The sequence below is a fragment of the Oreochromis aureus genome, linkage group 1, assembly GCF_013358895.1.
Source record: "Oreochromis aureus strain Israel breed Guangdong linkage group 1, ZZ_aureus, whole genome shotgun sequence".
Taxonomy (NCBI): domain Eukaryota; kingdom Metazoa; phylum Chordata; class Actinopteri; order Cichliformes; family Cichlidae; genus Oreochromis; species Oreochromis aureus.
The window spans coordinates 38850596-38878405 of record NC_052942.1 but is presented as its reverse complement, the minus strand read 5'-3'; the positions used below and the strand labels follow the sequence as shown (position 1 = coordinate 38878405).

Below are 27810 nucleotides of genomic sequence, written 5' to 3'. Positions count from 1 at the left end.
TGGCCAAACTGTTTTGTTTCTTGGGGGTTTTGGGGGCTACAGAGACATTTGGAGATTTAAATACTCAAATTTCCAGCAAGTTTTCAAACCCCTGTCAAACCTTTTCGATTACTTTGACCTTGCAGTGTTTCTGTATTTCACTACAAGGATGGCCAGAGTACATGCTGGATCATTTGTAGTTGCTGATTTTGAAGCATGAAAAGTTGTGAACAGGACCTGTGTGTATGTGTTGTGGTAAATACCACCTGTGTTTTGATTATGTAATTTTAACTCTGGGTACACAGACAACAGCATCTTTCTTTTAACAAAAATAAGAACAAGTTGTGTCTCGTTGTTCCATATCTGCTTGTCATGTGGTTGAAACATGAGATTATTAAATGAATGCTGATATTTTCTATCTCACAGTGGAAAATATGTTTCTGGTCCATCACAGACACAAAGCGACATTCATTCTTCCCAGGAAAACAATCTCCTGTAACAGGAAGCTAGGACAAAAGTGTTGTCTGCTCTTCTTCAGTACATTGAAGCAGCTGGTCGAAGTCGAGCCAATTCATCTGTTTCATAAACTCTTGCAGGCCATGAAGGAGCGTCACATGTTGTACAGAAAATCTGGGTTTAGAAAGAAGAAAGAGACCGATGCTGAATTGTTGGACGAAGGTCTGCATAAATAAGCATGTTAATGAGGATGCAATAATTTCCCTGACATTGTTAGAAACCAAAGCTCATTTTGATGTCAGACAGTTAGAATTCAGACATCTTTACCTCCATCAAGGAGGTTGTGACTTTGGTAGCTTTTGTGTGTTTTCATCAGTCTGTAAACAAGATAGACTGAAAAGTTCTGAATGGATTCTGATGAAAGGGGTGTAGAGGGAGTTTGTGTTAACAGTCCATTAAAATCTCAAACCAAAGCCTCTAATTTGGTGTAAATCATAATGAGTTTATGTTACACACTTACAATTAAAGAGGATTATTATAATTCATCTTTTTGGAAAGAGCACAGCCTCCCTGTAGTTTCTGATCCATTTACAGTCCGATGGTGAGCTTTAGTGGCTCAGAAACGTATTATATAACACACAGACTCATTGGAATTTAGACAAGTTAAAATATTCAAAAGTCACAATGTCCTTCAGGTGACTGCTGGCTTTGTAATGGGAACTTGAACAAAACTAAATTGAAAACAAATCTAGACTGTAATTCATTATGTTTATAACCTCTAATCACACCAACAGTTCAGCTATTCACTGTAATGACACCCCAAAGGCATAGCTGCAGGTTGTAAAGAAATATTTAACGAGAAAATCCAGCCAATCAAAACTCTGTTTAACGAGGTGAAAGGGAGGAAAATAAGCTACAGTGACGCAAAGGTTAAAACTTTTACAATTAACAAAGGTGAGTGACCTTTTATTTCTTTATATTATGATTCCAAGGATCCAGACTGTCTTTGTACGTGACCAGGAGTATATTTTTTTTTCTTTTGTCAATCCACATAACGCCGATCTCATTCAAGTATAAAAGGCTACACTGGTTCATTAAGAGATAAACCAACACATATCAGATAACAGCCATGTTAAATTGTGTCTTTAATCAGTTCGTTAGGGGCAGCCTAGTACAAAAACACATCATTTGTTCACTTTTCTTTAGTTGAATTTGGGAAAAATACCAAAGAGTCCAGTTTGACAGATATAAAAGAGTATTTTTGCACCAACGGGGTGAGCTTTTAGCCAAAAACTTGGCATGCACTGGACATGAAACTGGAGAATAAGACCTAAAAAAAACTGTCTACATCAGATGAACTGTGTCTAAATGGCATGTCCCTAATAGAATAGAATAGAATAATCCTTTAATTGTCCCACAAGGGGAAATTTACAAACAAACAGTACACAAGACACAGAACAGAAACATACACAATTTTTACATATTTACATCAAGAACTACAACCTGACGCAGGAGATACATCTGGACCTTTAGCTGATCCATCTACTGTTCGAATCAGACCAGAAATGGTCTCAGTAGAAGGGTGGCTGGCAAGAAACCATTCTTATGAAAGGGAAAACAGGGAGAAACAGCAGTGGTATATCAAATTACACTGGAATAGAAGAATCAGTAGTCACAGGGTTTATGGAGTTATGAATCCAAATTTGAAACTCAAATATACAGAGGAGGTCAGATGAGTGGTAGAAAAGTGAGTGTCTGAAACTGTACAACATTTCAAACAGTGGTACTGAAAGTACGGACAAAATTGATGCAATAACAGTACTTTAATTGTACAGTAAAGTACAATTAAAGTAGACAAGAGACTTCAGGCAAAGGAATTAAAAGGAAAGAGGCGTGTCTATAGATTTTTGCACAGTACTGTACTATAACTGATTGCAACATAATGTTATCATCCTATATCATGCATAATGAAAGTTTGGTGGCTATAAAAGACATAGTTTTGTTATGAAATTAAAGTAATGTAATGCTTTTATAGGTGCATTGACACTGCGGATGGATCCTTTTTGCAGTGCTGATAGGTGGTTGCTGTGCAACATGTCATAAATACCCTATGTTGATAAGAATCTTCAACATCCTAAGATGTACGTGTGTGTTGGTTTTGGTTGTATAGGCTGTTAATTTCCTGTTGCTGTTTCTGTTAATTCATTTATTAAGAAGACAAAAGTGAAAACAAAATTTCATCTTGAAAATTGATGACTATTTCATAAATTGCAGGGACAAAAAAAAAACTTGGGCGTGTTGTTTGACACAGTGCTCTTCTTCGAGTCTCATGTAAAAGAGACAATAAGGACGGCCTTTTATCATTTAAGGAGCATCAGATAAGTTTTATCAAGCGACACTGCAGAGGTTCTGGTCCATGCATTTGTGTCTTCATGTATCGATTATTGTAACGCTCTCCTTTATGGGCTATCAAAGAAAAGTTTTAGAGGTTTACAGATGGTGCAAAATGCAGCTGCTTGCATTTTAACCAAAACTGCGAAATTTGAGCAAATTACCCCTGTACTGAAATCTCTTCACAGATTTTAAGGTTTTTAAAGCTAAGTTGAAGACCCACTTGTTCACCCTATCCTACGTGTCTTAATTCTGTGCCATTTAGTTTTTAAATTCTTATCATTTTTAACTTGTATTGTTTTTGTATTGCATTTATTTATTTATTTTTTCATTTTCAAATACCTGTTGAGCACTTTGTTTGAAAGCACTTTATAAATAAAGTTATTATTATTATCATTATTATTATTATCATCATGTAATATGGTGTAATCATTTTGCCTCACAACCACCTAACAGTAGAATAAAATCATAGACCAAACAACACTGTAGCGTGGGCATGCAGTAATAATATAAATGTGATGAATGAGCCAGTGGAAGAAAAAATAATGAAATGGTAGAGGACCCATGATTAAGCCATGAGGAACCTCACATTTATCACATATTATCGGTTAAGTTTACATACAAATACATACATAAAAATAAGTGATACTGATTTATTAACAGCTATTGCTGAATATTAGTACATTGATTGGCCAGATAAAAAGGAGGTGGAACTAATTGCCTAGTCACGTGACTGAGTCGCAGACACACCGGCTCCAAGCTCCCTCATTACTGAAAGTTCACAAATATAATTTGACTCGCACTCACTTTCACAGACCGTTTATAGAATCAGAAGAAGATTTAATTCCAGTGTTTGTTGACACTAAAACTTAGATGCATCAGTCAAATTGGATCACTGTAATTAATCTTGAACAGTTAAGATACTTGTGAATAAAACCTGTGAATAAAACACTGAAGCCTGAAATGGAAAGGCAGCTCAGTCCCTTTCCCATGAAGAAGAGGATGAGGAAGACTCGGGTTAGAGGATCGCTGCTGGACTCCTGCTTGGCTGCGAACACACTGACCTGTTTTCTTCATCGGGATTCAGAAATAACTCAGCTGAACATGTGAACGGAGATGATTGGGACAGTCGGCCCTCAGCTACAATGCAAAATCCCTATCCCACTGCGCTAGAAGAAGAACGCTCTCTTTGTGGAGCTGGAGGTGCTTCAGCAGGATATGTCTGTGGCAAAACTCTCATTAGAGGATAGCGTGACATGAGTACTTCCATCATGGACACAGCCTGATTCAGATGCTGTCAAAACACTCCATGTTCACAGTAAACAGGAACAGTAACAATACAATTCTGCATACGCCTCATTTAACAATTAGTGCTTCACCAGTAAACAACATACTGCCGTGTGAACTTTCATTTTTTTCATGTGAGCTCATGTTAATCTGAGTATGGATGTGACTGACATGATAGATGTCAGCTGGTCAGCAGTCGCGACCTTAGCTCCCATCAGGAGTGTGGGCCATTAGTACTTCTGACCCATGTTTCTTTATGTTGGACTACATGTTGAAATGCCTCAGACTGCAACCTCAGATCCCCTGCCTCTAAGAAATAAATGATGTGTTCACACAAAAACAATTCATAAGCCTTTCCCCACACATAAATTGTTACTTATTGTGGAAGTATGTGTGTTGTGACTGTGTGGACTTTGGACACATTTTAACAAGTGTGAACCAAGTCAAGCCTGATTTAGTGAAGATAAACAGGGACGGGAAGACAGGAAGAGTCTCCAAATGCGCAATTTACCATTTCCAACTCTCATTAGAAGGTTTTTGTATTTTTCTTCATCATTTCATCTTTTACTTTTATTTTTGATAATTGCAGGTACTATCATGCACATTGCAGCGGTGATGCTATTTACTTTCCTTGAGTAAACTGATGCCATTTTTATGCCTTTTTTTTGGTAAAACAACGATTTCATTCTTTTTTTAAATAATGATTTCCCTTTAATAAAGGTTGATGTCTACCTATAATTGAATATTTCTTCCCATGCCTGTTCTTCTTCCAATAGCAGGAAGAAGAATTCATTTTGTGTTATGTTATTTATGTTATATGCAAATGATGAAATAACAGCGACTTTCTAGATCAATTTATGGCTTAAAATTTTAGTGGAAATGAGGCTTATGCGCACGAGTACAATTAAACATTGAGATTTATAAATGAAAAACAAATCAGACGAAAAAAGCATGTCTATACTTGTCTGTCTTTGTGTGTTCACACAGTTTTAGTAGTTAATCTGTGCTGGCCTTTTATAGCCTTCTGGATGGAGATGACACCTCCCTGGAGGCCCTTGGTTGACCACGATATTTGCTTTTCATTCTCATCATGTGCCTTTTGCTGCCTGATGGGCCTTCTTAGCATTCCTCTCTGTCCCTTAGCGCTAGTAACTGTCTCTGTGAGACTTTAAATCACTATACAGTAAAATTATGTTTCATCTTTCGTGGAAAAATTATATAACAGAAAAACTAAGTATCACATAGTTCCAAAGCTTTTTACTTCATGCAGACTCCTCTAAGAGTGACTACAGGATCTAGAGAAAGATAATTGTGGTTTAGATTCTGGTAACTGTAATTGGATCTGTGAGAGGTCACTGACACTGACTGAACTTCTTTACTATTTTTCTGATTAGTTTGTTTGGTTAAAGTTCATGTAATGAGGACTCGGCCAGCACCTTTACAGTAACAAATCACGCCTCGGTTTCCTATTATTGCTGTTGTTACATCACTTGCCGGCATTATCTCACACAGACGCTTAATGATTAACAGATCGAGCAGGTTGATGGAATGAACTTTCTTTTTTTCGTACAGCCGAGTTTAATGTTGCACGATCACTTTTACTTTACAATTGTTCAAAACTTCAGACGGTAGTCCTCTTTAGAGTCTAACCTGAAGTCTTTCATTAATCTCCAAGGCAAAACCCCCCTCCAGCTCTTCCTCCACCTCCGCCGGCTGCTCCCACCGCTTCATGGATCAACTCATCAGGGGTTAATGAGTTAATGAGGGTTAAGTGAGGGCTTTTTTTATGTTGTTGTGTTGTTTGAGGGATAACGCTGTGACCTTTCTGACCTGCTATCACCTAGCTGATACATCTGAAATCGTATGGAGCACACCTGTCAGACAGATCTGAGGGACAAATCATTCTGAAATGACAGGAGCTGCAAAAATCTGGCTTCTTTATTACTCAACAGTTAATCTAGATAGTCACGAGCCTGCTGGCAGCAGCTGAGCCTCAAAGCTCCTGATCCCAAATCCACTGGTGTCCATGACCGAGACACTAATACCTGTCCCAAACCAAAATCTGTCCCTGGACCGCGTTGTTATTTACTCTTCTTCTTCTTCTGCAGCTGCTTTTGTCTGTCTTGCATGGAAAGGTCTAAGTTTGCCGTATAGTTTAATCTGCTCACTTTAGCTTGTACATTCACACGCACACACAAAAAGTGTTTTCCATGACATAATCATTATTATGAGCAACTCATTATGAACACATTCTCATAAGCAATGAACACAAATACATATGAAAAACGTAATCAAAGAAACATGTTTGGAGGAAGAAGGTGATGAAGCTGCCAATATTGTGTCCAAACATGGAACTCCGGAGCAGACCAGGAACGTGAGATGGAGAGAAGAAGTTATTGCACAAGCAGTCTTCAACAGATTTCCAGATCACAATCAGAAATGTTCAGCATCTCCTTAATCAGTGGGAATGTCTGATCTTGGAAGTGAACCTATAGACAAAGTTCACACATATGAGGTAAAAGAAAATAAAAATGTAGCCATCTTAAAAAATAATCTACAAAGTAATGAGGAATAAAATTCTTCAACTTGAAGGATCGTACACCTGGTGTGTCCCTCAGATATCAGTTTCTGTGACATCATTAAGCACATGACCAACCTCTTACTCATTGTCTGACCATGAGTCTGCTCATAGTATCACTGGATTATGAACTTAGTGTGATTTTCGTGGTGTGTGTGTTGAATTTGTGAGATACAGCCTTGAATTCCAGGTGGCCGTCTGCAACTGAGGTACTACAGATTGTTTGTTTCAAGTTTATATATAAGAGCAGACAGAGGAACACCGTTAATCTCCCCCAATGAAAAGCCATAAACAGCTTCATCAGTAATTCCTCTACTGCCACATCCATTCACTTTAACTTACTGTAACCAGATGAGAGCACATTTTCTCTCCTCAAGATCAAAGGCAAAGGCAAGTTTGTTGCACAAAAGTTGCATGAATAGTCAAGACAAAAATAGTTTTTGGTATATATGAAAGTATAAAAACACAGCTGTTAAAGCAACAACAGCAACAAAAAATTAAATATGAGTAGTGGCTGTGTACTCAGAAGTGTTCGTTCTTCGTCTAGAAAAAAAATCACGGCATAACAAATTTTGTAAGATTTTTCTGAGGTTAATAAAAAAATTAAAAACATGAAGTTATGATTAGAGAGATAACAAACAGTGTCATCCGTATACAAGCAGATAACATCCACGAATGTATTAAAACGCATTTATGTTATAATAAATATTATTTTTAATTTCTCTAAAATAGTAATTCTTGTTTAAAGGAATTATAGAATTTAATTTTAGATGTTCAGTTATATTTTCTGCAAATTTGATTGGGTTCAAGACAACTTAGTTCTTTGAATTTCAAAAACTATAATCAATCCAATTTTTACATTTTTTTCTTCATAACGTCTTCCAGCTTTTTCTATTTGGAATGTTTACAATAATACAACCAAAACAAACAAAGGAACAAAAACAAACAAACAAAAAACAAACTAATCAATCCAGTTTCTGTCGAGCTCAACATCCCAAATATACTGAATAAATGACCTGTTCTCTTTAGTTGTTAGATCACAGATGTCTGGACAACTGTTTGATAACTTGAATGTGGTTTCTCTGCCAGCATGTTAGTTTCAGATTCTAACAAAGTAATTTCATGCACTGACGTCAGAGGAAATGCTGCATTTATGCAGTATTTAGTACATAACGTCCTCAGAGCAGAAACATGGAGCAAGTGCAGCAGGTGGTCAGTCCTTAAAACATGTGCTCATAAATGAAATGTTTCTCAAATAGCAACTATAAAGTGTGTTAAAACACCTGTTATTTATAACCTAGTGGGAACGCTTTATTCCATCATGCTCAACACGCCCATGTTTTAAATACCTTTGACACTGCTGCAAAGGCCATTACACCATAGATCCAGCTTCACCTGAGGTTTTTATCTTGCTATAGTCACGTCCCATTACCGAGTGTTTTACTGCCTCAACCAGAGGAAAGTTGCCTTTAAGTTCCATCATCAAAGTAGTGGTGTTGATTGGTTTGTTTATGAACTTTCAGGAATCAGTTTTGGATAATCTGTACTGTGAGAGCGAGTGTTCTCAAACACTGAGAGATTAAAGGCTGTGACATCACGGCTATATAAAGACCGGGCCGTTCTGGCATGTTGTTGTTGTTGTCGTCTTGGACAGAGGTGTAAATACTACTTCTCGTGGTTTCTGTTCCAAACGTAATGTTCCTGATGGAGTGGGTGAGCTGATAAGCAGATTTGCAGTAGTAGCTTGCTGCAGAGAAGCGGAGGTGGAGTTTAAAGATAGCAGACAGCTTTAGCAGGATTGAACGCAACTTTTCTAAAAGACATGTTGACCTAAACCTTTGCGTTAAGACTGGATGAACCCACTGTGGAAAACAGAGCTCAGGCCACCGTGTTAGAGTACATCATTATGTTAACTGGAAACGTGGCTTGGTGCTGCACATGTCAACGTGCTACCTTTTTTCATCCTGTTATGCAGCGTGGATTATTACAAATCGCACTTAATATGCTACAGCAGCAAATAGCAGGTTGAGATGCTACAGCCTGTATGTGAAAGTGGAGACAAAACCCCAATCCCAGTTCCCAGCTTGGACATATCCCTCATGTTGCTGGGCAGGATAGCGCTCTGTTTCTTTTGGGGAGACCTAATGCTAAAAATGACCACGCTCCATTTGGAAACCTCGAAAAATGTAGGGGCTGTGCCACACAGGAAATTGGGATTGGGCATGAATCTGATGGAAACTTGTTAACACCAGAATATGCGCTTGTTTTGGAACCAGTAAGACAACGGAAATGTGTGAAAGCTGTCAGCAGAGCAGCACCCTGTAAGCAGGGTTAAAGGTCTTCTAATGTCACCTACAGGCACTGATGTTCCCTCCAAGACCCATTTTTAGCCTGGATTTGCTCACCTTTGGTCAAATTGATTAAAGGCAGTGGAATTATCTGTGAGCAGCTCCAGTCCGAGATATGTGTATTTATTTGTATCATTTAGCACCATAAGGAAACCAATGCACAGCAGAATTCTCCGGTAAGTTCAAAAAAGCATTTCCTCTGTCTTATAAGCAGATTTGTGGAGGTTTATGCGCTTCCTGTTTTGGTTTGCCCTGATGACAGCTCTTCACTGTTACAGCAGAGATCCTGTAACCTTACCAAGTTTAGCATCCGGTCTGAACTACAAGAAATAAATCATACCCTATAATATTAATCCTCCACCACTAGCAGTATTTTTGGTATTTATCAGTGAGTTAAAAAACAACAAAAAAAACACCTGGATTTAAAATCTGGAGAAAAATCCCAACTTATTCTGACATTGTTAACCACTGTCTGATATGAATATTAATTTTTATTTTAATGAATACATGCAGCTGGTTGAATATCTGTGTTGTGGGTAAAAGGAAGCCCTGCTCATACTGTACAGAAGGCCCTCTTCTACTTCTGGAATCTCAGGGAAACTTTCCAGTTCTTAAAAAAAGTCTCAAAAGCAGACGCTGGAACAGAGAAGCTGAGAAGCTGTCCTGTATTTTGGCCAGTACATTAAAGCAGTCCCTACTTTTCCAAAATGTATTCCCAGGAAATAAATAAATAAATAAAACAGTGTAGTATTCCGGGTATTATAGCTAGAAGCTCTCTCTCTCTCTCTCTCTCACACACACACACACACACACACACACACACACACACACACACACACACTGGTCGTAAACTGATTAAATCAGTGGGAACATGCTGCTTTTCTCTCCTTAATTACTCAATTCTCTTAATGTGACCGACGTGTTTAGGCTGCCAGGAAAGACCAGATTAGCTAGTGTGTGTGTGTGTGTGTGTGTGTGTGTGTGTGTGTGCGTGTATTTGTAGGTGCGTGTGTTTCTGTGTGTGTACAAGTACTGACTAAAAGCGGTTCATTGTGGCGGGCTCATCTCCTTTTTGTGGACAAAAGAAAGTCTCTGAGTTCTGAGGTGAATGAGTGAGTTTAACACAAACGTAAGATTAGGATAATGTTAGGTTAGGGGTGCAGTAATGTCAGGGTTAGGGTAAGCAGTGGTTATGGTTTTGCTGAGTCTCCTGGAAATGCATGTAGGTTACTGAAGTGCACTCTGAAGAGATGAGAGACTTTCATGACTGTGGGCATGAAACAAGAACACTGTGTCCTCCTGAACCAACCAATCAGAGCACATCCCATGTAGCTGAATGGGAGGTGTGGAGGAGGGGATTCTGACCCCATGTGAGTCAAAACCCCCTCCTCCTCCTCCTCCGCCACCACCACCTCCTCCTCAGGAGTCTTACATCACGTGTCTGTGGCAGTATGTCATGAAGATCATGTTATCTTTTCTCTTTCGGTCAGACTTACTCGACCTCTAAAGTTCTCTGTGAGCCACAATCAAACTCATCGGTGAGAGGAATATCTGGATGTCTCTATCACCACGAACTTAAGTACTCCTCACTTTTTACTCTGACAGAACCTGACAAGATATTTTATTTCTAACAGCCTCACGGGAGTTTTGAATCCTGAGGTCTTCTGATTCAATGCCCATCAAGTAAAATACTAATGTGAGGCACTCTGTTATCGCTTGTTTTTTATGTGTTTAAAGTCCTAAAATCGTGTATTTTTTGACTCATTTGTTGTCAGATTTGCATTCTGTAATACAGAAAACTGTGTGTCAGGTCTATTTCAGATCTAAACTCTCTTTTTACCCCCTTTTCTCACCTCTGTCTGTAGCGGCTGTCGAGTCCTGCCCTCTAACCCTGCTAATCCTTTTTCAAGACTGGCAAAGCTGGATGCCTCCTTCCTCCGGTGAAATTCCTTGGATATAGAACGGATGGGGTTGTGATATTTATGTGCTGAGTTAGGACATCCAACCCACATTCCTACAAGATGCAGTCAGACAAAGTGATTTATTTTCCCTAATATATGCTGCTGTCCAGGTAATGTAAATCCTGTCACAGGGCTCTACACTGACGTCCATTCACCCTCCAGTTTGGTTCTAATGCTGAAAGGGGCATCAATTATGAATATATCGGATATGACTGCGTTTGACTCCCATTCTAAAATCCTGTGTTACTCTCTGAGAACACAAAAAAATCAATACTTTTTTTAATGTTTCTTAAAATCAGTGTGCTGGGTGTCATTTTGGAAATCAGTGCTTCATGTCACGTCAACTTTTCTGTAATATGGCAAGACTTCAGTTTGAGGTAGCCGGATATAATTCCAAACTCTGAAAATAAGCATGGCTGTGAATGTAAAAACATCAGTGATATCAGTGGGTCACACCTCAGTGCCTCCTTCTCTGTGCTTTGTATTAGTACATGTGCCATTTTAATAACTCAATGTATCAGATGAGGTGTGTGACTTATTGAACAGGCTTACAATCTTAGAGTCTTGTGACCTGATGGTAAACGTCATTAAAAAGGAAGTGAAAGCTGTGATAAAAAGTACCGGGAATGCCGAGAGGGCAGATGGCTGTGGGAAAGGGAAGTAACTAAATGGAAATATCGGTTTTTATATCATAGGTTGCTTTATCTGACAAACCTGACACTCAACAATCCAGAGACAAACAGAGGAACTTACTCTTCAACAGGCCCCTTTATGTCACACTCAGGATGTCAGTCTTTGAGTTTACAATCATCAAAGTAAGTATGCCTGGAAACAGATTTGGGTGCATTGAATTGTGTTGATTTTATTTTCCCATAGACTAACACAGGAACCATCACCTGCTGGTTTGACGACTTTCACTGTGAAGCCTTAATTGCCCTAACCTTTAAACCACATGTCACAAATTAGAGATAGATATGATTTAAAAACACAAAACATTGCACTCTCATATGGTTCTGGCTCAAGCATATGCTGCTTTACTCTAATTCTGACCATATGGTACCATAACGCTCTCAGCTGTGGCCTCACATGAGACTAACACATGTCGGAGCTTTTTCCTCTTTATCACTGGCCAATCTAAAAACTCCAGTGACAGCTACTTTTGAGATTTTGGAGCGATTTGTCATTCAGCATTGATTTTCTTTCAGACAGAACAGGATGTTCATTCCAGCCATCAGCAGGGGTTACGACATTTGGGGAATGGTGAAATAAATGAAATAGTTATAGCAGAAATGATCAGTCACACACAGAGTTAGGAGACCAAGTAGGAAACACTACTTGGTCTCCCAACATAACATAACATAACTCGTGTTCATCCCTCTACCTAACCACAACCCTGTGCTATCAGAAAATAGTCCTCCAAGGTCAGTGTTATCAGGGCGTAACAGTTTAGTTGGTGCACGTCAAAAAATGTTTTTACCAAAGAAGTCGTTTTTTTTTAGGGTTTGGGTTATTTGTCATAAATATAATCATAGACCTCACAGAGTAAACATTGCTAGGACCATTAGGGATGATTCAGTGATGCTATAATGTGTTTCTGTGAGTGCAGCGCATACTTGAATGCTCACACTGGATATCTTGAATCACATTTAGAGAAAAAAATAGCTGAAGACAAATAAAAAGTAAATTAAAATTATCATATTTATCCTGGGTTTGTTACTCATTCTGAAGAAGTTACAGGTGTGTCTATTTTCCTTTCCTATTTCAGCTATGTACAGAAAAAGGCGTAACCCAATGCAAGATGCTGGAGGCAGGAATAAAACTCAAATATGTCTTTAATTCAAGGAAATCTGAAGAATATACAAAATCTGAAACCAACGAGCAAAACAGGGAATACCAAACTCGAGAGCTCAAGGTAGGGTTGGAAACACTGGGAATGCAGAAGCTGGGGACACGCAGCAGCAGACAACACTACACCAAACAGAGAAAAGGACTAATTTTTACTGCAACTAATTAATTTACTGCAATCATTTTTTTTTTCGGATCAGATTTTTTGCATGCAAATAAACAAATCTGACCACTCAGACCACTGCAGTTGGCAATAAGCGCACTTGTAGCTCAAAAACCTGCAGTGACATGGAAATATAAAGTAATCCTATTTTACCTCAGGCACATAGTAAGACACTGCTTCAGGTCAATCAGCTTTCAGAAATTTGTTCAAACTGCCCTGCTGTCATCCTCCAAAATCATGATACAGCTTCAACTCCTGGATCACACCATGAAATTTACCCTGCTGCTGCCTTCTCCTGAGAATTTGGCATTGTTTTTATATCTGGTGTGCAATTAAAACACACCTGATAACAAGGTGAGAAGTAACAGGTGTGATGCACGAATAGGCAAAACGGAATTACAACACGAATAACACAGAGAACAAGAGTTAACAAAATAAAACAAGGCACAACTGAACGGGGAACAAGGGAGAAAAGAGAATGGGAACACAGAAAGGAATCTACTCAATAAACCTTAGGATCTCTGGACATGACATCAAATAACACCATTCAGAGCTCATACAAGGCATCAGGCAAAAAAAGAGGTGTGAACACTAATAAATAACAGAAAGCTAAACTAAAGCAAAAAGTTCCAAACTAGACTAAACTCTAAACTCTGGCTCCAAAAACCAGACGATCATGACATTTTTAAGTTTTAATACTCTGAGTGATAGATCGATGTTCAGCCAGAACTCACCAGGAAATAGCTGTGAACAAGATTACTGATATTTATTAGGTTAGTTCTCCATTGTTAACAGTTTCTCTGCATGTTTTATTGTTTGAGGTGTTGTTGGATGAGTCTGGAAAACTCTTCTGGCTCCTCCTCTTCCTAAATCCCTGAAACATAGACTGTCAGGTTTCAGTTATCTGGGGGTCAACTGAATTATTGGTATTTTATGTGGATGCAAGATAACCAACGAGTAAAAAAGAGGAACACCACAAAGACAGAAGATTTTAATTTTCTTTTCTCTTTTGCACGCCTTTGTCTTTAAATAAAACTAGGGTTTGACAAACTACATTTTAGAGATACATGATTCTACAGGACTTGTTTTAATTAGCTTCCTTCGGTCTGGGCTGCGGCTGGGACATTTTCATTGTGACTCACTGACATTTATTGCAGTCATAAATAAAGTTTTTTAACTGCATAGGAAATTAAAAGCAACAGAGAATTGAATTGTGTGTCTGCTGTTCTCCGAAGGTCTCGGGTTAAATAATGCATGTAATGGTTCTTTTTAATATAAAACTCTGGATGCAGCTCGGCTTTCTTTATGACTGAGCCATGTGGGCCATAAAGTCAGTTTTACAGAGAAGTAAATTGTCTCCGTTTTCTAGGAACAAACAGATGAAGCACTGCTCTCCAATGTGAAGTTGGCCTTTCTTTTTTCACCATCATTCATGCCAAAACCTCCCGAGACCCAGGAATTGTTAATCAAATATACATGCAAGTGCTGCTGTTTGGCACCCAATACAAGATAGATGCATTTTGTTGGATTGTTTGATTTTTATAATCGTTTAGCACAGACCACTAACTCAAAGGGCAAGCAGTGAGCAGTTAATGTTGTAAAGTGAATGAGTTGACCACAAACAGATGTGAAAGGACTACAGAGACATTCAAAACAGCTGTACAAAGAAACAAGGCAACCAAAAACTCTTGCAGACTTTGAACACATTGTAGACAAGCGCGCTTCTTTGTGGGAGGAGCCCTATGAAGGACCAGGATCACTACACATCACTGAGCCTTCCAGTGAAAGAACGAAACCCCTCAGCTGTCTGCGGCGTTTTCACGTGGAGCGTGTCATAAAAAATGGAAGGAGCCTGTGAAGAGCGACAAACTGCACTTCCCGTTACAGACATTTAAGATTGTCTCATGAAGTGCATTAATCTCCACGGACTCCTATGTTAAAATACCCAATTTCAACTCTGAATTTAGCATGTTTACAACCTGGTACCAAACAGCTTTTTGGGTTTCTGTGGATAGTTTTCCTTACTTCATCACAGCTGTATAGGTGGTGAGGGTGAGTGGGTTCTTCTTCTTAAATATCCCCTGTAATTTTTTTTTTTTTACTCCTTAGAATTGGATCCATGGCTTCTTTGATTGAAAGGTGGGTGCTGGCATGGTGTTCTAGCTGGGCTTCACCTCAGCTAATTGTAACTGAACTGGATCTCTCCAATGGATTTATGCTATTTGATGAAATTAAAATGGCTTGTTGTTCGATTAACTTTACTAATAACCCCTCCGAGAGGTCTGATCCGGCTTTGGTGAGTGAAATTTTGAAATTTTATTAGTGCGTTACAATATTTAGCATAATTAGTAGGACTCTGGACAGCATGGTGTTATGGAAGCTGGTGGCTACGTCCATCTGTAACACAATCTACTGTAGCAGTGTCAAACATTAGGTCCGAGGGCAGAATCAGCCTGGCACAAACTCCCATTCGACCCACTGAACAACTGTGGAAAATGTGAAGAAAAATTTTTTAGTCCTAAATGTATTTTAATAAGCTTTAGAACTTTCCCGATGACCCCCAAGATTATATCAGTGTAATTAAGTAGAAGATAAAGATTTTTGTGTTTTATAATAACAGGGTAATTGAGACAATGAGCTACCAGAAGTTTTTCTGTAACTTTTCACAATTTGAGCCCAAAGAGTCGCACTGACACATTTCTGTCATTTTTTACAGTGGCATTTCTTTATCATGTTGAAAACTCAGACAAACTGCTGAAAATGCATTTCTTTTTTATATTAAGAAATCTCAGGGATTACATGTGTAGTTAAACTTCTTTTCATTCACAGAAAAAGCCATTTGACTCGTTTCGCCCACTTCAGATCACAGCTGTGTGTGGCTCATGATGTAAAATGAGTTTGATCTCGCTGGTCTACAGGATCAGTGAGAAAACTGCTTACTTCTGCATTGTTTGAACTTTATGGTTTGGGTGCAGAAGCAGTTTCAGCTCATTAAGGGAAATGTTTCGGAGAACATGAGAATAAAGGTTCTGAGAATAAAGCAGATCGCTGGCTAAATATTGGAGGAAGAGCCTGGCTGTTTATTCCCAGTAGGTGTTTGAGGACTCATTGTCTGCTGGTTAGTACTTTTTACAGGAGATTTCCATTTCATCCTTTACAGTTACTGCCTGGTTCTGTACTTTTGCCTACAGGCTATTTTCATGTGTGTTTACACCACCTCTGGTCCTGCCTCATTCCCTTTAGTGGGCTGAGGTGTTTGTTCTCTTGGCAGCTCTCCATTATTTACGGCAGCCGAAAATGTGACACAGATTTCCAGGACATGGTGTTCTGGGAGAATTGAACCCCCATGCTTGTGCGCCTGCGTGGGTGAAGCGCCAACCCAAACAAATCCAGTCTTTGTCCCAAAGCAGAGTGTGGAAGGGAGGATTACTGGGACTGGACACCTGTTGTTGGACAAGTTCAGATACAGTGTCAGAAAAGCACTGCCGAAAAATTACGGACAGCGAGAGGCTACATCTGCAGAGAATGCTTTAAGAAAGTGTAACGATGCCAGGTCTCTCTTGGAAATGAGATTTTTAATCTCAATGAGATTTTTACCTGGATAAATAAAGGACTAATAAATAATAATAAAAAAACTAACTGCACTTAGTGTAACACTAACTGCACTTAGTGTAACACTAACTGCACTTAGTGTTACACTTAGTGTAACACTAAGTGTAACACTAAGTGCAGTTAGTGTGAAAACTGAGGTTGTAGATACTTAAACAGAGATTTCAGAGCTCAACCTGCAGCATCAGTCTTGTTGCACTTTGTCATTAGTGTTTGTAGAGTAAAGCCTTCTTTAGGGCATGTTTTACTGAGCTGCTGTGATCTATCAGGAAGTGTCATACCTTTCCAGCTCAGCATATCATTGCATGTATCATGAAATAAAAATAAACTGAAGCTGACAGATAACTGCATGTAGTGCAAAGAAAAAGTGCAGAATTTCTGCTGAACTGAGCTTTAATTAGAAGACAAAACACATGTGATGTACCGCACTGAGGGGCCCACATTTACTTTGTTAGATATTTATACCTGTAGTATCCAGGTCGCTAATGATGTCTTGATGCATTCTCAATCATCCAGGAAAGTAAATCTCCAAAAGTTGAATCTGTTCATCTGGACGTAGCGTTTTGTGGGAGAAACGTTTCAAACGTTTCTCCCACAAAACGCTACGTCCAGATGAACAGATTCAACTTTTGGAGAGTCGCTAATGATGGTTAACCACTCCACCTATCAGGACAGTCAGATACAGAAAAGGAAGGAGGCAGTGTCCTTACTCACTTTGTGTTAACACACCACTGATTAATTATCATTAGTTATTATTAATTTCTGTCTCCCTCCCCTCACCCCCAACCACCCCCTGGTTCTGCCAGGAGTTTCTTCCTGTTAGAAGGAAGTTTTTCCCTCCCACTGTTACCAACCGCTTGCTCAAAGGTTGTTGGGATTTTCTCTGTATTTTTTTAGGGTCTTTACCTTAAAATATAAATGCCTTGAAGTGACTGTTGTTGTGATTTGGACTTTCCCAGTTGTTCTTCCAACCCCCGAGTGCGTTCACTTTGTGTGCACCTCTGGGCTCAGTAACACTGAGTGCCCACAGTCTGCATCAATTCAGGTTTATTAACCACATTCCTTTTCTCATATCAAATCAAATATGATATATGTAAACAAAAAAGTTAAAAACAGTTTCTACTAAAATAATTCTTATTTGTTCTTTTAACATTTTGTCATTCAGCTTTGACTCCTGATGTATCTGGATTTTCCTATAAAGCTCTTTGTACCTGTTTATTTTCTTTCTTGTAAATGTTAGTAAAAGTAGGAGTAGTTAAATGCATAAATGTTTTAGTCTCTTATGTTGTGCTTATCTGAATGCATTCTATACAGAAAACATGCATTTCCCAGCAGGTCATGGCCACAATCCCAATACATCTGTATGATAACCAGAGCTTGCTGTAGCATTCCTAACCTACCCACTTAACTCAGACACCCTCCACAGCTGCAAAGCTGACTCCTCAGAGTTATAGTAAACCAGAGTAGGTGGGTGTGGAGGCGCAGAGTTGGAAGTGGGCTAAAGGTGACGAGGTTTTTCCAGACATCTCAGCTCTGATCTCCCTGACTGACGATCACAGACATGTCAAAACATGTCATTTTAGTCCAAGACATTTAACGTTCTTATTTTTTCTTCCATCTTATTTATTCCTGCCCTTTATGTTGCAGTATTGAATGATTTAATTATTTATAATTTATTAATCATTATTTTGGAGCTAATATCAGGAGGGGGAAAAAAAACATTCTGATGGTGACTTTGGTACTTTATCTGCCCAGTTCCCTAAAACAACTGGCTCTGTTGGTTTTCAGACACATGATTCTGAGGCAAGCTGAGCAGAAGCAGCCTAAAAGAAACAAAAATAATAAAAATACCATAAACTTTTTAAGGAAAAACACCCCCAAACCTTAAGGTATCCTACTGATTTCTATACTGTCTCATTTCCTGTTTTTTTTAAATGTCTCCTAATAAAAGACTAAATATTCCTACTGTCCCGCTGAGTGGAAAATGGCTGCTGATGGCTTGTTATTGCTGGAGCTTTCAGACTTTTTCTCAATTTCTTTCGCCAGCTGAGTGTGTGGACTGTCCAGGGACCTTCATGTGCGGCTCATTTATCCATGGCAGCTCATTTCCTGAGTTTACATTCAAACACAGAGGCAGTCAGAGTGCCGGTCTCAGCTGGAGAGGCCCCCTGACAGCAACTAGATTAATGACAAGGTTGGATTGCAGACTGATGTTTATACTGAGAGCTCAATTTACAAAGTATGCTTCCCAATGAGTTTATGAGTGTTTTTAATTTGTGCATAAAAAAGAAAAAATGCTATTACAGTATTTCTCAGTTTTTAATGCAGAAAGTGGCCAGTGAGAAGAAAGCATGCTTTTAATGGATTGTGATTTTCAGAGTTGCAGCCTATAGATAATCTTAACCTTTGAATTTAGGTATTTTCAGTCCTATTGGTGCAGGTGCATAAAGTCTGCTTTTACATACATTTGTGAAAGAATGGGTTGTTCTAAAGAGCTTGCTGAATTCGATTGAAATGTAAAATCAAATTTCTTGTTTCCTAGATCATCCACAATCAGCTGTAAGTGGTATTATTGCAAAGTGGAAGCGTTTAGGAACCACGGCAAACTCAAACCATGCAAAGTTACAGAGTGGGGTTGCCGAGTTCGTAAAAGTCGCCAACGCTGTGCTGACTCAATAACTGCAGAGATCCAAACCTCCCCTGGCATTACAACAACTGTGGCTGAGCAGCTTCAGTGGGTGTGGAGAGTAGGTGGCCCAGTACTTTTGTCCATATAGTGTAAGTTTTCTGACTATTCTAGGTCATTGTGTGGAGAAAACTACAGGTCAAAACTCACTATCATCCATTTCATAGGGCTCTAGTCCAGGCTGCAGGAGAAAAAAAATCTCAGTACAGTTGCTCTCAACCCCCCAATCTATTCACTATCTACAACACTTCTCATGTGTTCCCAAACCACGCCCTGGTTCTGCCAGTGGTCTTTTCCCGGTTGGGCATGCCCAAAACACCTTACCAAAGAGGGATCAGGGAGGCAAACCATCCCCAGAGCAGCGGCTCGTATGGGCCAACTTGTGAGTACCCACCACCTTCAGGAGCAGCTGCAGGGGTTTGATGCTTTGTGGATTGGAGACTGGGTGTCAATCAAATCCCTGTTTTGTATTTCCACTGTTAAGCAAAAGTTTTACAGCATTATTCAAACATTTACTTTGTTCTCCATGATAATAATGTTATGTATGATTTTAACAGTTTGGCAAGTCATTTACAAAACATTTCTGACCATCTTTGTATTAACTTGTAGTATATATACAGTAGAATATAGTAGTATACAAGTAAACAGTGTGCACAGAGTGCTACATGGAAATTCTAATGGAAGTACCCCAAAAAAGAGCGTTCTACTTATCACTACAGTCTGAACACAAATGGGATGGGAAGCAAAAGGGTTGGACCCAGCCTTGTTTTGTTTAGCTGAGAAATTTCAGATTTTTATTCACCAAGGAAAAAAAAAGTTTAATAATGTATATTTAAATGTTAGAGTAAAAATAGCCACACATGTAGAGTTTTAGTTTCAAGATCCATATGTAGACTTTAAAAAGTGTAAAATTGTATCAAACTCATTTTCGTTATTTACTGGAGACAGTTAAATGTTCATATATCAGCTTTTTACCTGTAAATGTGACTTTCATGTTTTCAAGTTTCAGTTCTAGGACCTTCACTGATTTTGCTGAATAACATCATTGAAAATTCACACTAAATGTTCCGACCTGCGTATGATAGATCACGGGTTATCACGAGGACTCGCACTATAGACCTCTTATGGGGTGTAATCCTGATCATAATGTGCTAATTGTTCCCAAATGTTCAGCTGAAGGAGGAGGAGGAGGAAGTGAGCAGGACTCTGGAACTGACCCAAAAACACATCACAATGCAGTTTAAACACATTACTAAAACATTTAGGGGAAAATAATCTTTAAGCCTTTCATGGTCAGCCTGCAGGAGGTTTACCTCAGATGACTTTCAGATGAAGCAAAAGAAAGAACAATGAATCCCCCCAAAAGAGAAAAGTTATTTGTCTCTGGACTTGTCCTGCCTTGTCTTCTTATAAATAAAGGTTTATATTTACAAAAACACACACTGCATACGATAAGGCACTATTTATACATCTACATACATCTTGTTGCAATCATGTAACGGTTGTCCTTAGTGGTTAAAGATGTTTAAACCCAATTTAATTCACTTTTGTCTAAGCAGCAATTTTTTTCACTGGTGAAGTTCTGTTTTCTTGTAAGTTTAAAGCTTATAATTGCTACTAAAATCGCCTTTTTTACAGGATAACAGGGGGCTGCAGAAAAGGACAGCATAAGAAATTAGGATTTTTTTCAGCTGTTAGTCATTCAAAGTTACTTTAATGGAGTTCAAGAATAGAAGCTGGAAATGAACATAATAAGCCCTCTTTAAAACGGTCCCTCCAGACAAAAAAGTCCGCTGTTTTTCTCAGAGGATTTTCTGGTTGTTCTGTGATAAAGCCTTTGCTTAAACATTGCACAACAAAAATTGCTGTAATGTGCTGGAAAAAATTAGGGATCTATTTCTGGATTTTAGGATCAGATGCTATCTTTTGTACATTAAACAACATGCCACTGCCAACACAGACTGTTTTTTAACGCAAAGCTATTTTCATCACGAACCCCGTTTTGTTTGTCTAGGTGTGTATTATCTAAATCATTCTGCTTCAGTTCTTGAGGTCTGTGGGGTCCTTGTCTTTAATCCTGGCATGTAGTTTCGTGTTAGAGGAGGTTGAGTCAGTTCACACAGGACCTTAACATAAATCGTCCATCTGTCAGAAAAGTCTGAGTCAGGGTTAAAGATACGTCGGTCTGATTAGCACGGAAACAGCTAAAGAAACAGAGACATGATGTTGGGATTCTGTTATGATAGTCATGTGAACTTTGGCCTATAATTTTGCATTTTAGTGTCATCTTATCTTGCTCATCAAAGATTCACTACTTTGAAAAGAAAATAAAGGAATGAGAGGACTGTGCAGTGGAAACTTGTCAGCCTGTCTGAAATTTTGGCTGCAGGAATGTTGTTTTTTTCCAGAAGTACTTTGTAAGCCTTTATTCTTGATGAACCATTTAGACACAGCAATGAATGAACCTGTGTTAATAAAGAATGCATGTTGATTTCTAACAAAACTTTCTTATTCGTCACTGGTGTAGAACAGCTTGTCTGACTGCAGCAGGGAATAATGCTTTCATCGGGGTCGTTACCTCAGGGTCAAAGGCTGTTTCATAACCAATGGAAGACCAAGCTTGCCCCGAAAACCAAAACAACCGCAGAGATAAGAAGACAGGTTTCTATTTTCAGCTGCACTCCGGATAATTCACCAAGATTCCCGGCAGCACATCAGATCAATCCACGGCTCACAGGGAAAGTGAGTGGCAGGAGTACAGACAGATCTTTCTGCTCATGAGGGTAAAAGAAAAACATGAAACAAGAACTTGGATTGATTGAAATCTTCAGGGTGCATTCAGAGTTACTCACTCTACTGAGATGCTTGAGTAAATAGATGAGATTTCAAACATGTCAGGAAATTCCAGGAAGGTAATGGGTAGTGGACTTCAAGGCTGGGAACCTCACTGTTAGGGTAGGTAGTAGTTGGAAATTTCTACATTAGAGCCATTATGGAGGCAGCATATTTAAGAATCCTAGGTTGGGTAACTGACTGGGTGCAGATTTAAAATTCCCTGAAAGATAATTGGAAACGACCTTCCCTTGTGAGCACTTCTGTGTTGGAGTACCAGCTTGGGGACACTATACAATAATTTCTGTTTATCGGTTGGCATGGTACATCTTAACTGACTGCAAAACAAGCTGTACATGTTTTTATCAAGGACTGAGGCTAAATGTGGATAAGAGACTGTTTCATAACCAAAATGAAGCCAAAACTTGTCCTGAAAATGCACGAGGCATACAAGATGTGAAGATAAGTTTCTATTTTCATCTGCACTGCAGATAAGAGTCCCAGCTGCATATCTGTGGACAGGTGATTGACAGGAGAACAGACAGATTTTTCTGTTACTGAAGATAAAGAAAAAACATCTGTACTTCAGTTGGTTCAGAGATTTTTCAAATCGGCTGTGACTTCTGATGCTTACGTAAATAGATAAGAGATTAAGGTTGGGAACTTCCAGTTATGTAGGTGCAAGAATTATTGTGTCTGTCTCTGATTACGTAAGATCTTGACCTTACTCTGCATGTGTCCTAAAATGACCTGGTGTTTTTTACTTTAAAAGTTGTTCAAAATAATTTGAACAACTGCAGTTAAGATGGGGACCTCTAGGTTTGGAACCCAGTAAAGTTGATGATTGGAAGATACCACTATTGGAAGTCCCAAATAAGCAGCATGTGTCAGATTTCTATGGTGAAACATTTATGTTTTGTAAGACATTGGGTATCCTCAAGTAGATGGTAGGCGGAGGACTTCTAGGTTAGTAATTTCTAGGTTTGGTACCAGGATGGGAACTCTCACGTAGGTTGTAGGTGGGGGCGTTTCTACATCGGAACCTTTCCAATGGATACAAAATTGGAAACCTCCAGAAACCTCAACAAAAGTTGAAGATGTATAGAGTGCTTAATTCCAGGTTGAGTACCAGGCTGGGGACCCCATGTAGGTAGTAGATTTGACATATTTAGGTTGGGTAACAGTTAGGGAACCTCTCATAGGTAGTAGGTTTGAGACTTATAGATTGAGTACCAGGTTAGGGACCCTGAGATAGCTAAGTTAAGCTGAAAATTTCTTAATTGGTGTCTTGCAGGACAGAGACCACCAGGTATATTGTAGATTGAGCACATGTAGGTACCAGATCTGACTTTGATTTTACCAATCAAGTGGAAGCCTGTTGTTTTCTGTTTATGGTTTTAGACATTTTGAAATGTTATGCCAACACTAATTTTACGAATTAACATTTTGATCATCTGTACGCAGTATGTTATCATAAATTCTGCTATAGTGACGTCAAGCAGGGACCACTGAACCACAAGTGGGGACCAGTCAGAGAGTCCTTATAAAACCATGCATCTTTGTTAAGGCGACATTGTGAATCTGGTGCTTGCAACATTGTTTTCTAACCTCCCACCCAGCATGTGTTTTTGGAAAGGACTGCAGTTCATTATTGTTCAGTTCACTTTTAACACAGTGGACTGTTTTATGCATGTTATGTGATTCTATGTCAGAATTGACAAAATATCAACCTTAAATTGCTGTTTTTATGTGTTGCAAGAAAGATTTCTATCAGCAGCTGGGTCAGCAAGGTCCCTGGAGACAAGCTCATTCCTGTAAAGAAACTCAAAGAGCAATGGGTTTAAAACACATCTGAACAACTTGATTATGTATCACTCAGTAAGTGTGAAAACAGCTTCATGTAATTTGTTCTCCAACCACATCTGAAGGATACATTTTAAAGATGTTCAGAGCAGCCACACAAAAAACCAGCAATTGAGAGAGAGGTGGAGAATCATATTAATGTGGTTTACAGCACACATTTTCAGACTGTGTCTCAGTTCAACTTAGTTCTTCACAAGAAAAATGACTGGAATAGTTGTGGTAAGTATGAAAAAAGAGAAGTTAAAAAAGTTGCTCCATATAGCTCACTGTGTGAGGTGGCTGTGATTGATATGCTATATCTTTGGGAGCAGTGTCAGATGCATTATGATCTGATCCACTTTTTACAAGTTCATCAATATGATCTCTTTCCCCCCCAGTACACAACAGAGAAAAGAGCTCTTTTTGAGGACATCAGGCTTCATATAGATGTGTGTGAGACATGAGATATAAAGCATATTGTCTACTAATCAGCATTTTGCCATTTCAACCCCCAGCTACTCCAGTCTTCATGCAATCTTGGCCATGATACTGAACCCCAAGTTACCGTTGCAATCATTGGAGTGTGAGTGTGTGGGTGAATGTTTAATGTTAAAAAAGTGCTGGCATGAATGTGTTTGTAATTAGACGAATTAGGTGTAAAATAAAACGGTTCAGTTAGAGTACAAAAGCACTACATAAGCACCAGAGCATTTAAAATCTATTGTAAAACTGGGAATAAGTACAAACGGTGCTCGAACCGGTGCTTAAAGAATGGGGAACACAAACTTTGTCCAAAAACCTCTTATGTTCTTATTTTTTAGCAGTCTCTTTTTTTCTGCAAAATGATAACCAAGTTAGCCTTTTCTGTTGATACAACATACCTCCTTTGGATGGAACCGGTGCTTAAACAATGGAAAACACATCTTTTTTCTAACATTGTTATCTTTTTTTGTAAAAAGATAACAATGTTAGCCTTTTCTGCAGCTATAGGGCATATATGGTATCACTCTATCAAACAAGAAGACAGCCGCATGTAGCTATGACGGTGTTTGCTAGTTCACCTTACATGCATTAATTTATTAACGTGGTTAGCCTACTCAATGTAAATTACACATAAACAACATGAAGCTACTCACGCAGAGGAGAACGGCTGCTGCTGCCATCATCATCCGTCATCATTTCTGCTACACTGACAGGGCTAGGGGCCAGGACTCTACTCTTCGGGTTTTTGGGGGATGTTGCTAACTCCGGGTCCGATAACAGGCACCACACCCGCAGTAGATGTGCTCGGTGTGAGGCAGCAAGCTATCAAATACGGTGCATTTCTCGGCTTTAAAAAAACGCTATGCGTCGCCAGGTGTTTCATCAGATTCGAGGTGTTACCTCCTTTGACAGTATCACAGTATCACCTTAAAGCACTTGTTGCAGGCTGCTGAGTTTGCACCTTTTGCTGTGAAGTACAGCCAGACTTTTGACCGCTTCGCCTTGGGCATTTTTAGTCTGTAGCTCTGCTCTAAAAGAACGTACGTACCTGGGCCCGCCTACTACGCTTGCAAAGGTAAAATGATTGGCTAGAATCCAAAGTGTATGACATCTCAAGAAAAAAAAAGCACCAAAATAAAACACCAAAATGTGCGCTGCTTTTCGGTCTGGTTACTACCGTTTATGTCAGAACTGGTGCCATTATGGCACCTGATACCGGTACCCATCCCTAATAATCAGTGTTGGGACTAACGCGTTATTAAGTAACGCGTTACAGTAACTACGTTATTATTGTGGTAACGAGCACGGTAACTAGTTATTATGCCAAAACCAGGAACGCGTTACTCGTTACTAGGATTTAGATAGGCTCGTTACTCGTTACTTCGTGTGGTGGATATCGCGGAGCTTCCACAGATTCAATAACATTAGCAAGTGGTGGAAGCCAGCAGGTGGATGAAGGAAAAGGAGGCAAGAGCAGAGACCCAAGCGGCCGCCCGGTCCGCGTGTCAGGTGAACTGAACTTCAGGTAAGAAGTTATGACCTGCAGTCTATCTGGGTCAGATATAAACCAAGTTTAGGTGGAGTTTATTTTCGTTATGCTGACATTTTCGTACTGCGTGCTAGTTTCTATACAGCTGGGTGGGTGCTATGTTACTGATGCTGAACTTTATTTTGTTCATACGGTTAATTATTAGAGTTTCCAACCGTCCTGTAAAAAACAGAATCGTCTCGTATTCAGAGAAAATATTACGCGTTTCGTACTGAGGTGAAAAGGAACACAGTTTGTCCCGGACTTCAGCTACAATGAAACAGACACAAAGCTGAAGCTGCACAGCTGCCTCTTCTTCTCTCATTCTCTCCTCTCCTGTTTCTACTTCAATCATGAAACTGATCAATGATCAGCTGATCGGCTTTTCTCTCTTGTTTATTTATCGCCCACTTTGCGCCAGAAAGAGGAAACCAGCGGATGTCGCGTTAAACAACAGAAGCACGTTTAAGCTTGATCAGCTGTTGTTAGAATTTATTTAATATTAATTTCTAGTATCAGCTGATGTTTGCTGGAGCCACAGCTGTAAAGCTGCTGGTCATGATATTGGTTTGGTTATCTGGTGAGAGGGAAACATGAAGATGAAACCAGGAGATGTCCGGCATTAACAGAGAAAGGGGGGGGGGGACAAGGAAATACTTTTCTTTATTATTCTCATTTAAAATGTCTCGCTTTTAAAAAAAAATAATTATCTGAGTCTTACAACAAACAATTGATAGATTGATGCATATATACCATCAGAACAGTGTACATCACTGTCACAACAGTGTTTATTTTCATTCAAAGGCTTTATGATTTTTCCTATAATGGTGGGCGGTCTCTAGTCAAAATGCCCGGGACGATTTTTTTTTGTCCCAGTCCAGCTCTGTATGCAGCTCATCTGCAGTCTGGTGTTACCTACATCTTCCTATTCAGAAGGCAGAATTTCCAAGTTCTGAGTACAATCAAAAGCACCACGACTGCAGTTTTTGTGTTGGATGTAAAAAGCAAGCTAGAATCATGGCGGCGGTCAACGACGGTCCAAGCGTGGGATTTCTCTCGTGGAAATGTGCACATTATTTTTTCCTTTCTGTTGGTAGGTGGCACAGTGCACTTGTGGCAAGTAAGCAAGCTAGAAGACTGGCAGTCTGGCTGGGTATCCAGTTACGGAAGCAACACCTTAACAAGAGAATTCTGAGTAAAACCAAAGTTACTTTCCCTAGTAACTAGTTACTTTGAAAGTAACGAGTAACTTGAAGTAACTGAGTTACTTTTTTAGAGAAGTAACTAGTAATGTAACTAAGTTACTAATTTAAAGTAACTTACCCAACACTGCTAATAATAATAATAATGATAATAATGGATTGGATTTATATAGTGTTTTTCAAGGCACCCAAAACGCTTTACAATGAAATAATACCTGGCCTTAGTACAAACCTGTTTTGTACTAATAAGTACAAAACCTGTTTTGTACTAATAAGTACAAAACAGGTTTCCTACTGAAATCCTGGCAGCTGCACAACCTGGAGCAGCTTAGGTGACAGAGACCTAGACCCCCCAAAGAAAAATGTGCATTCCCCAACCAGTTGGCTAAAGGTTGCTGGATGTTGCTGGGTGAAAATGGATGTAAATGCAGCAAAACCATCTTTGTAATTGCTTTGGTTGCTCACAGATTGCAGCACTCAACTATAGTTTGCTTGGAAGATGCTAACTTGTCTACTAACACTTATTAACAAGCTATCAAGCAGTAGTAAAACATAAAACTGGAAGTGCAGCTAATAATAGAACAAAGGAATGTTCACCTTCAGAGTAAAAGCTGCGCTTT

General features: G+C 39.1%; 1 long non-coding RNA gene across 1 annotated transcript; it reads left to right on the top strand.

Moving 5' to 3' along the window:
* The first annotated feature begins 10466 nt into the window (after positions 1-10466).
* Positions 10467-13627, top strand: LOC120440087. The gene is made up of 3 exons (XR_005612962.1): positions 10467-10577; positions 10674-10735; positions 10905-13627. It is a non-coding gene; the product is annotated as an uncharacterized LOC120440087 (long non-coding RNA).
* Positions 13628-27810: the final 14183 nt, after the last annotated feature.